We start from the raw sequence: 11984 nt of genomic DNA on the forward strand, positions 1-11984 counted from the left end.
GGTGTGGATATAGGGGATTGTACACAGTGTGGATGAAGGGGATTGTCCACAGCGTGGATACAGGAGATTGTCCACATTGTGGATATAGGGGATTGTAAACAGTGTGGATATAGGGGACTGTCCACAGTGTGGATATAGGGTATTGTCCACAGTGTGGATATAGGGGATTGTCCACAGTGTGGATATAGGGGATAGTCCACAGTGTGGATGCAGGGGATTGTCCACAATGGGGATATAGAGGATTGTAAACACTGTGGATATAGGGGATTGTCCACATTGTGGATAATGGAGAATGTACACAGTGTGGATATAGGGGATTGTCCACAGTGTGGATATAGGGGATTGTCCACAGTGTGGATATAGGGGATTGTCCACAGTGGGGATATAGGGGATTGTCCACAGTGTGGATATAGGGGATTGTCCACAGTGTGGATATAGGGGATTGTCCACAGTGTGGATATAGGGGATTGTCCACAGTGTGGATATAGGGGATTGTCCACAGTGTGGCTATAGCGGATTGTACACAGTGTGGATATAGGGGATTGTCCAGTTTTTGGATATAGGGGATTGTCCACAGTGTGGATATAGGGAATTGTAAACATTGTGGATATAGGGGATTGTCCATAGTGTGGATATAGGAGAATGTACACAGTGTGGATATAGGGGATTGTTCAGTGTGGATATACGGGCCTGTACACAGTGTGGATATAGGGGATTGTACAGTGTGGATATAGGGGATTGTGCAGTGTGGATATAGCGGATTGTACACAGTGTGGATATAGACGATTGTACAGTGTGGATATAGGGGATTGTCCACAGTGTGGATGTAGCGGATTGGCCACAGTGTGGATATAGGGGATTGTCCACAGTGTGGATACAGGGGATTGTCCACAGTGTGGATATAGGGGATTGTCCACAGTGTGGATATAGGGGATTGTCCACAGTGTGGCTCTAGGGGATTGTACACAGTGTGGATATAGGGGATTGTCCAGTTTTTGGATATAGGGGATTGTCCACAGTGTGGCTCTAGGGGATTGTCCACTGTGTGGATCAAGGGGATTGTCCACAGTGTGTATCTAGGGGATTGTCCACAGTGTAGATATAGGGGATTGTCCACAGTGTGGATATAGGGGATTGTCCACAGTGTGCATCTAGGGGAATGTCCACAGTGTGGATATAGGGGATTGTCCACAATGTGGATATAGTGGATTGTCCACAGTGGGGATATATGGGATTGTCCACAGTGAGGATATCGGGGATTGTCCCCAGTGGGGATATTGGGGATTGTACACAATGCGGACATAGGGGATTGTCCACAGTGCGGATATAGGGGATTGTCCACAGTGCGGATATAGGTGATTGTCCACAGTGTGGATATAGGGGATTGTCCACAGTGTGGATTTGGGGGATTGTCCACCGTGTGGATATTGGGGATTCTCCAGTGTGTATGTAGGGGATTGTCCACCGTGTGTATATAGGGGATTGTCCACCTTGTGGATATAGGGGATTGTCCACAGTGCGGATATAGGGGATTGTCCACAGTGTGGATATAGGGGATTGTTCACAGTGTGGATTTTGGGGATTGTCCACCGTGTGGATATTGGGGATTCTCCAGTGTGTATATAGGGGATTGTCCACCGTGTGGATAAAGGGGATTGTCCACCTTGTGGATATAGGGGATTGGCCGCCGTGTGGATATAGGGGATTGTCCACAGTGTGGATAATGGGGATTGTTCTCAGTGCAGATATAGGGGATCGTCCACAGAGTGGATATAAGGGATTTTACACAGTGCGGATATAGGGGATTGTCCACAGTGTGGATATAGGGGATTGTCCACAGAGTGGATATAAGGGATTGTCCACAGTGTGGATAAAGGGGATTGTCCACAGTGTGGATATAGGGGATTGTCCACAGTGTGGATATAGGGGATTGTCCACAGTGCGGATATAGGTGATTGTCCACAGTGCGGATATAGGGGATTGTCCACAGTGTGGATATAGGGGATTGTCCACAGTGTGGATATAGGGGATTGTCCACAGCGTGGAGATAGGGGATTGTCCACAATGTTGATATAGGGGATTGTCCACAGTGTGGATATAGGGGATTGTCCACAATGTGGATATAGGGTTTTGTCCACAGTGTGGATATAGGGGACTGTCCACAGTGTGGATATAGGGGACTGCCCACAGTGTGGATATAGGGGACTGTCCACAGTGTCGATAATGGTGATTGTCCACAGTGTGGATAAAGGGGATTGTCCACAGTGTGGATTTAGGGGATTGTCCACAGTGTGGATATAGGGGAATGAACACCGTGCGGATATAGGGGATTGTCCACAATGTGGATATAGGGGATTGTCCAAAATGTGGATATAGGGGATTGTCCACAGTGCAGATATAGGGGATTGTCCACAGAGTGGATATAAGGGATTTTACACAGTGCGGATATAGGGGATTGTCCACAGTGTGGATATAGGGGATGGTCCACAGAGTGGATATCAGGGATTGTCCACAGTGTGGATATAGGGGATTGTCCACAGTGTGGATATAGGGGATTGTCCACAGTGCGGATATAGGGGATTGTACACAGTGTGGATATAGGGGATTGTACAGTGTGGATATAGGGGATTGTATATAGTGTGGCTATAGGGGATTGTCCACAGTGTGGATATAAGGGATTGTCCACAATATGGATATAGGGGATTGTACAGTGTGGATATAGGGGATTGTACCTAGTGTGAATATAGAGGATTGTACACAGTGTGGATATAGGGGATTGTCCAGAGTGTGGATATAGGGGATTGTCCAGAGTGTGGATATAGGGGATTGTCCACAGTGTGGATATAGGGAATTGTCCACAGTGTGGATATAGGGGATTGTAAACAGTGGAGATATGGGGGATTGTCCACATTGTGGATATAGGGGATTGTCCACAGCGTGGATATAGGGGATTGTCCACAATGTGTATATAGGGGATTGTCCACAGTGTGGATATAGGGGATTGCCCACAGTGTGGAAATAGGGGATTGTACACAGTGTGGATATAGGGGATTGTACACACTGTGGACATAGCGGATTGTACACAGTGCAGATATAGGGGATTGTACACAGTGTGGATATAGGGGATTGTACAGTGTGGATATAGGGGATTGTATATAGTGTGGATATAGGGGATTGTCCACAGTGTGGATATAAGGGATTGTCCACAGTGTGGATATAGGGGATTGTACAGTGTGGATATAGGGGATTGTACCTAGTGTGGATATAGAGGATTGTACACAGTGTGTATATAGGGGATTGTACAGTGTGGATATGGGGGATTGTCCACAGTGTGGATATAGGGGATTGTCCAGAGTGTGGATATAGGGGATTGTGCACAGTCTGGATATAGGGGATTGTACAGTGTGGATATAGGGGATTGTACCTAGTGTGGATATAGAGGATTGTACACAGTGTGGATATAGGGGATTGTACAGTGTGGATATAGGGGATTGTATATAGTGTGGATATAGGGCACTGTCCACAGTGTGGATATAAGGGATTGTCCACAGTGTGGATATAGGGGATTGTAGACAGTGTGGATATAGGGGATTGTACACAGTGGATATAGGGGTTTGTAAACAGTGTGGTTATAGGGGACAGTCCACGGTGTGGATATAGGGGATTGTACACAGTGTGGATATAGGGGATTGTCCACAATGTGGATATAGGGGATTGTCCACAGTGTGGATATAGGGGATTGTCCACAGTGTGGATACAGGGGATTGTCCACAGTGTTGATATAGGGGATTGTAGACAGTGTGGATATAGGGGATTGTACACAGTGGATATAGGGGATTGTAAACAGTGTGGATATAGGGGACTGTCCACGCTGTGGATATAGGGGATTGTACACAGTGTGGATAAAGGGGATTGTCCACAGCGTGGATACAGGGGATTGTCCACATTGTGGATATAGGGGACTGTCCACAGTGTGGATATAGGGGATTGTAAACAGTGTGGATATAGGGGACTGTCCACAGTGTGGACATAGGGTATTGTCCACAGTGTGGATATAGGGGATTGTCAACAGTGTGGATATAGGGGATTGTCCACAGTGTGGATACAGGGGATTGTCCACAATGGGGATATAGAGGATTGTAAACACTGTGGATATAGGGGATTGTCCACATTGTGGATAATGGAGAATGTACACAGTGTGGATATAGGGGATTGTCCACAGTGTGGATATAGGGGATTGTCCACAGTGTGGAAATAGGGGGTTGTACACAGTGTGGATATAGCGGATTGTACACAGTGCGGATATAGGGGATTGTACACAGTGTGGATATAGGGGATTGTACAGTGTGGATATAGGGGATTGTATATAGTGTGGATATAGGGGATTGTCCACAGTGTGGATAGAAGGGATTGTCCACAGTGTGGATATAGGGGATTGTACAGTGTGGATATAGGGGATTGTACCTAGTGTGGATATAGAGGATTGTACACAGTGTGGATATAGGGGATTGTACAGTGTGGATATAGGGGATTGTACAGTGTGGATATAGGGGATTGTATATAGTGTGGATATAGGGCACTGTCCACAGTGTGGATATAAGGGATTGTCCACAGTGTGGATATAGGGGATTGTACAGTGTGGATATAGGGGATTGTACCTAGTGTGGATATAGAGGATTGTACACAGTGTGGATATAGGGGATTGTACAATGTGGATATCGGGGATTGACCACAGTGTGGATATAGGGGATTGTCCACAATGTGGATATAGGGGATTGTCCACATTGTGGATATAGGGGATTGTCCACAGTGTTGATATAGGGGATTGTAGACAGTGTGGATATAGGGGATTGTACACAGTGGATATAGGGGATTGTAAACAGTGTGGTTATAGGGGACTGTCCACGGTGTGGATATAGGGGATTGTACACAGTGGATATAGGGGATTGTAAACAGTGTGGATATAGGGGACTGTCCACGGTGTGGATATAGGGGATTGTACACAGTGTGGATGAAGGGGATTGTCCACAGCGTGGATACAGGAGATTGTCCACATTGTGGATATAGGGGATTGTAAACAGTGTGGATATAGGGGACTGTCCACAGTGTGGATATAGGGTATTGTCCACAGTGTGGATATAGGGGATTGTCAACAGTGTGGATATAGGGGATAGTCCACAGTGTGGATGCAGGGGATTGTCCACAATGGGGATATAGAGGATTGTAAACACTGTGGATATAGGGGATTGTCCACATTGTGGATAATGGAGAATGTACACAGTGTGGATACAGGGGATTGTCCACAGTGTGGATATAGGGGATTGTCCACAGTGTGGATATAGGGGATTGTCCACAGTGTGGCTCTAGGGGATTGTACACAGTGTGGATATAGGGGATTGTCCAGTTTTTGGATATAGGGGATTGTCCACAGTGTGGCTCTAGGGGATTGTCCACAGTGTGGATCAAGGGGATTGTCCACAGTGTGTATCTAGGGGATTGTCCACAGTGTAGATATAGGGGATTGTCCACAGTGTGGATATAGGGGATTGTCCACAGTGTGGATCTAGGGGAATGTCCACAGTGTGGATATAGGGGATTGTCCACAATGTGGATATAGTGGATTGTCCACAGTGGGGATATATGGGATTGTCCACAGTGAGGATATCGGGGCTTGTCCCCAGTGGGGATATTGGGGATTGTACACAATGCGGATATAGGGGATTGTCCACAGTGCGGATATAGGGGATTGTCCACAGTGCGGATATAGGTGATTGTCCACAGTGCGGATATAGGGGATTGTCCACAGTGTGGATATAGGGGATTGTCCACAGTGTGGATTTTGGGGATTGTCCACCGTGTGGATATTGGGGATTCTCCAGTGTGTATGGAGGGGATTGTCCACCGTGTGTATATAGGGGATTGTCCACCTTGTGGATATAGGGGATTGTCCACAGTGCGGATATAGGGGATTGTCCACAGTGTGGATATAGGGGATTGTCCACAGTGTGGATTTTGGGGATTGTCCACCGTGTGGATATTGGGGATTCTCCAGTGTGTATATAGGGGATTGTCCAGCGTGTGGATAAAGGGGATTGTCCACCTTGTGAATATAGGGGATTGGCCGCCGTGTGGATATAGGGGATTGTCCACAGTGTGGATAATGGGGATTGTTCTCAGTGCAGATATGGGGGATCGTCCACAGAGTGGATATAAGGGATTTTACACAGTGCGGATATAGGGGATTGTCCACAGTGTGGATATAGGGGATTGTCCACAGAGTGGATATAAGGGATTGTCCACAGTGTGGATAAAGGGGATTGTCCACAGTGTGGATATAGGGGATTGTCCACAGTGTGGATATAGGGGATTGTCCACAGTGCGGATATAGGTGATTGTCCACAGTGCGGATATAGGGGATTGTCCACAGTGCGGATATAGGGGATTGTCCACAGTGTGGATATAGGGGATTGTCCACAGTGTGGATATAGGGGATTGTCCACAGTGTGGATATAGGGGATTGTCCACAGCGTGGATATAGGGGATTGTCCACAATGTTGATATAGGGGATTGTCCACAGTGTGGATATAGGGGATTGTCCACAATGTGGATATAGGGTTTTGTCCACAGTGTGGATATAGGGGACTGTCCACAGTGTGGATATAGGGGACTGCCCACAGTGTGGATATAGGGGACTGTCCACAGTGTGGATATAGGGGACTGTCCACAGTGTCGATAATGGTGATTGTCCACAGTGTGGATAAAGGGGATTGTCCACAGTGCAGATATAGGGGATTGTCCACAGAGTGGATATAAGGGATTTTACACAGTGCAGATATAGGGGATTGTCCACAGTGTGGATATAGGGGATGGTCCACAGAGTGGATATCAGGGATTGTCCACAGTGTGGATATAGGGGATTGTCCACAGTGTGGATATAGGGGATTGTCCACAGTGCGGATATAGGGGATTGTACACAGTGTGGATATAGGGGATTGTACAGTGTGGATATAGGGGATTGTATATAGTGTGGCTATAGGGGATTGTCCACAGTGTGGATATAAGGGATTGTCCACAATATGGATATAGGGGATTGTACAGTGTGGATATAGGGGATTGTACCTAGTGTGAATATAGAGGATTGTACACAGTGTGGATATAGGGGATTGTCCAGAGTGTGGATATAGGGGATTGTCCAGAGTGTGGATATAGGGGATTGTCCACAGTGTGGATATAGGGAATTGTCCACAGTGTGGATATAGGGGATTGTAAACAGTGGAGATATGGGGGATTGTCCACATTGTGGATATAGGGGATTGTCCACAGCGTGGATATAGGGGATTGTCCACAATGTGGATATAGGGGATTGTCCACAGTGTGGATATAGGGGATTGTCCACAGTGTGGAAATAGGGGATTGTACACAGTGTGGATATAGGGGATTGTACACACTGTGGACATAGCGGATTGTACACAGTGCAGATATAGGGGATTGTACACAGTGTGGATATAGGGGATTGTACAGTGTGGATATAGGGGATTGTATACAGTGTGGATATAGGGGATTGTCCACAGTGTGGATATAAGGGATTGTCCACAGTGTGGATATAGGGGATTGTACAGTGTGGATATAGGGGATTGTACCTAGTGTGGATATAGAGGATTGTACACAGTGTGGATATAGGGGATTGTACAGTGTGGATATAGGGGATTGTACATAGTGTGGATATAGGGGATTGTCCACAGTGTGGATATAGGGGATTGTCCAGAGTGTGGCTATGGGGGATTGTCCACAGTGTGGATATAGGGGATTGTCCACAGTGTGGATATAGGGGATTGTACACAGTGGATATAGGGGATTGTAAACAGTGTGGATATAGGGGACTGTCCACGTTCTGGATATAGGGGATTGTACACAGTGTGGATGAAGGGGATTGTCCACAGCGTGGATACAGGAGATTGTCCACATTGTGGATATAGGGGATTGTAAACAGTGTGGATATAGGGGACTGTCCACAGTGTGGATATAGGGTATTGTCCACAGTGTGGATATAGGGGATTGTCAACAGTGTGGATATAGGGGATAGTCCACAGTGTGGATGCAGGGGATTGTCCACAATGGGGATATAGAGGATTGTAAACACTGTGGATATAGGGGATTGTCCACATTGTGGATAATGGAGAATGTACACAGTGTGGATACAGGGGATTGTCCACAGTGTGGATATAGGGGATTGTCCACAGTGTGGATATAGGGGATTGTCCACAGTGTGGCTCTAGGGGATTGTAAACAGTGTGGATATAGGGGATTGTCCAGTTTTTGGATATAGGGGATTGTCCACAGTGTGGCTCTAGGGGATTGTCCACAGTGTGGATCAAGGGGATTGTCCACAGTGTGTATCTAGGGGATTGTCCACAGTGTAGATATAGGGGATTGTCCACATTGTGGATAATGGAGAATGTACACAGTGTGGATACAGGGGATTGTCCACAGTGTGGATATAGGGGATTGTCCACAGTGTGGCTCTAGGGGATTGTACACAGTGCGGATATAGGGGATTGTCCAGTTTTTGGATATAGGGGATTGTCCACAGTGTGGCTCTAGGGGATTGTCCACAGTGTGGATCAAGGGGATTGTCCACAGTGTGTATCTAGGGGATTGTCCACAGTGTAGATATAGGGGATTGTCCACAGTGTGGATATAGGGGATTGTCCACAGTGTGGATCTAGGGGAATGTCCACAGTGTGGATATAGGGGATTGTCCACAATGTGGATATAGTGGATTGTCCACAGTGGGGATATATGGGATTGTCCACAGTGAGGATATCGGGGATTGTCCCCAGTGGGGATATTGGGGATTGTACACAATGCGGATATAGGGGATTGTCCACAGTGCGGATATAGGGGATTGTCCACAGTGCGGATATAGGTGATTGTCCACAGTGCGGATATAGGGGATTGTCCACAGTGTGGATATAGGGGATTGTCCACAGTGTGGATTTTGGGGATTGTCCACCGTGTGGATATTGGGGATTCTCCAGTGTGTATGTAGGGGATTGTCCACCGTGTGTATATAGGGGATTGTCCACCTTGTGGATATAGGGGATTGTCCACAGTGTGGATATAGGGGATTGTCCACAGTGTGGATTTTGGGGATTGTCCACCGTGTGGATATTGGGGATTCTCCAGTGTGTATATAGGGGATTGTCCACCGTGTGGATAAAGGGGATTGTCCACCTTGTGGATATAGGGGATTGGCCGCCGTGTGGATATAGGGGATTGTCCACAGTGTGGATAATGGGGATTGTTCTCAGTGCAGATATAGGGGATCGTCCACAGAGTGGATATAAGGGATTTTACACAGTGCGGATATAGGGTATTGTCCACAGTGTGGATATAGGGGATTGTCAACAGTGTGGATATAGGGGATTGTCCACAGTGTGGATACAGGGGATTGTCCACAATGGGGATATAGAGGATTGTAAACACTGTGGATATAGGGGATTGTCCACATTGTGGATAATGGAGAATGTACACAGTGTGGATATAGGGGATTGTCCACAGTGTGGATATAGGGGATTGTCCACAGTGTGGAAATAGGGGGTTGTACACAGTGTGGATATACGGGATTGTACACACTGTGGACATAGCGGATTGTACACAGTGCGGATATAGGGGATTGTACACAGTGTGGATATAGGGGATTGTACAGTGTGGATATAGGGGATTGTATATAGTGTGGATATAGGGGATTGTCCACAGTGTGGATAGAAGGGATTGTCCACAGTGTGGATATAGGGGATTGTACAGTGTGGATATAGGGGATTGTACATTGTGTGGATATAGAGGATTGTACACAGTGTGGATATAGGGGATTGTACAGTGTGGATATAGGGGATTGTACCTAGTGTGGATATAGAGGATTGTACACAGTGTGGATATAGGGGATTGTACAGTGTGGATATAGGGGATTGTATATAGTGTGGATATAGGGCACTGTCCACAGTGTGGATATAAGGGATTGTCCACAGTGTGGATATAGGGGATTGTACAGTGTGGATATAGGGGATTGTACCTAGTGTGGATATAGAGGATTGTACACAGTGTGGATATAGGGGATTGTACAATGTGGATATCGGGGATTGACCACAGTGTGGATATAGGGGATTGTCCACAATGTGGATATAGGGGATTGTCCACAGTGTGGATATAGGGGATTGTCCACAGTGTTGATATAGGGGATTGTAGACAGTGTGGATATAGGAGATTGTCCACATTGTGGATATAGGGGATTGTAAACAGTGTGGATATAGGGGACTGTCCACAGTGTGGATATAGGGTATTGTCCACAGTGTGGATATAGGGGATTGTCAACAGTGTGGATATAGGGGATAGTCCACAGTGTGGATGCAGGGGATTGTCCACAATGGGGATATAGAGGATTGTAAACACTGTGGATATAGGGGATTGTCCACATTGTGGATAATGGAGAATGTACACAGTGTGGATACAGGGGATTGTCCACAGTGTGGATATAGGGGATTGTCCACAGTGTGGATATAGGGGATTGTCCACAGTGTGGCTCTAGGGGATTGTAAACAGTGTGGATATAGGGGATTGTCCAGTTTTTGGATATAGGGGATTGTCCACAGTGTGGCTCTAGGGGATTGTCCACAGTGTGGATCAAGGGGATTGTCCACAGTGTGTATCTAGGGGATTGTCCACAGTGTAGATATAGGGGATTGTCCACAGTGTGGATATAGGGGATTGTCCACAGTGTGGATCTAGGGGAATGTCCACAGTGTGGATATAGGGGATTGTCCACAATGTGGATATAGTGGATTGTCCACAGTGGGGATATATGGGATTGTCCACAGTGAGGATATCGGGGATTGTCCCCAGTGGGGATATTGGGGATTGTACACAATGCGGATATAGGGGATTGTCCACAGTGCGGATATAGGGGATTGTCCACAGTGCGGATATAGGTGATTGTCCACAGTGCGGATATAGGGGATTGTCCACAGTGTGGATATAGGGGATTGTCCACAGTGTGGATTTTGGGGATTGTCCACCGTGTGGATATTGGGGATTCTCCAGTGTGTATGTAGGGGATTGTCCACCGTGTGTATATAGGGGATTGTCCACCTTGTGGATATAGGGGATTGTCCACAGTGCGGATATAGGGGATTGTCCACAGTGTGGATATAGGGGATTGTCCACAGTGTGGATTTTGGGGATTGTCCACCGTGTGGATATTGGGGATTCTCCAGTGTGTATATAGGGGATTGTCCAGCGTGTGGATAAAGGGGATTGTCCACCTTGTGGATATAGGGGATTGGCCGCCGTGTGGATATAGGGGATTGTCCACAGTGTGGATAATGGGGATTGTTCTCAGTGCAGATATAGGGGATCGTCCACAGAGTGGATATAAGGGATTTTACACAGTGCGGATATAGGGGATTGTCCACAGTGTGGATATAGGGGATTGTCCACAGAGTGGATATAAGGGATTGTCCACAGTGTGGATAAAGGGGATTGTCCACAGTGTGGATATAGGGGATTGTCCACAGTGTGGATATAGGGGATTGTCCACAGTGCAGATATAGGTGATTGTCCACAGTGTGGATATAGGGGATTGTCCACAGTGCGGATATAGGGGATTGTCCACAATGTTGATATAGGGGATTGTCCACAGTGTGGATATAGGGGATTGTCCACAATGTGGATATAGGGTTTTGTCCACAGTGTGGATATAGGGGACTGTCCACAGTGTGGATATAGGGGACTGCCCACAGTGTGGATATAGGGGACTGTCCACAGTGTGGATATAGGGGACTGTCCACAGTGTCGATAATGGTGATTGTCCACAGTGTGGATAAAGGGGATTGTCCACAGTGTGGATATAGGGGATTGTCCACAGTGTGGATATAGGGGAATGAACACCGTGCGGATATAGGGGATTGTCCACAATGTGGATATAGGGG

The sequence above is a fragment of the Somniosus microcephalus genome, chromosome 17, assembly GCF_052327205.1.
Source record: "Somniosus microcephalus isolate GS21.2 chromosome 17, FLI_Smic_1.0, whole genome shotgun sequence".
NCBI classification, from domain to species: Eukaryota; Metazoa; Chordata; class Chondrichthyes; order Squaliformes; family Somniosidae; genus Somniosus; species Somniosus microcephalus.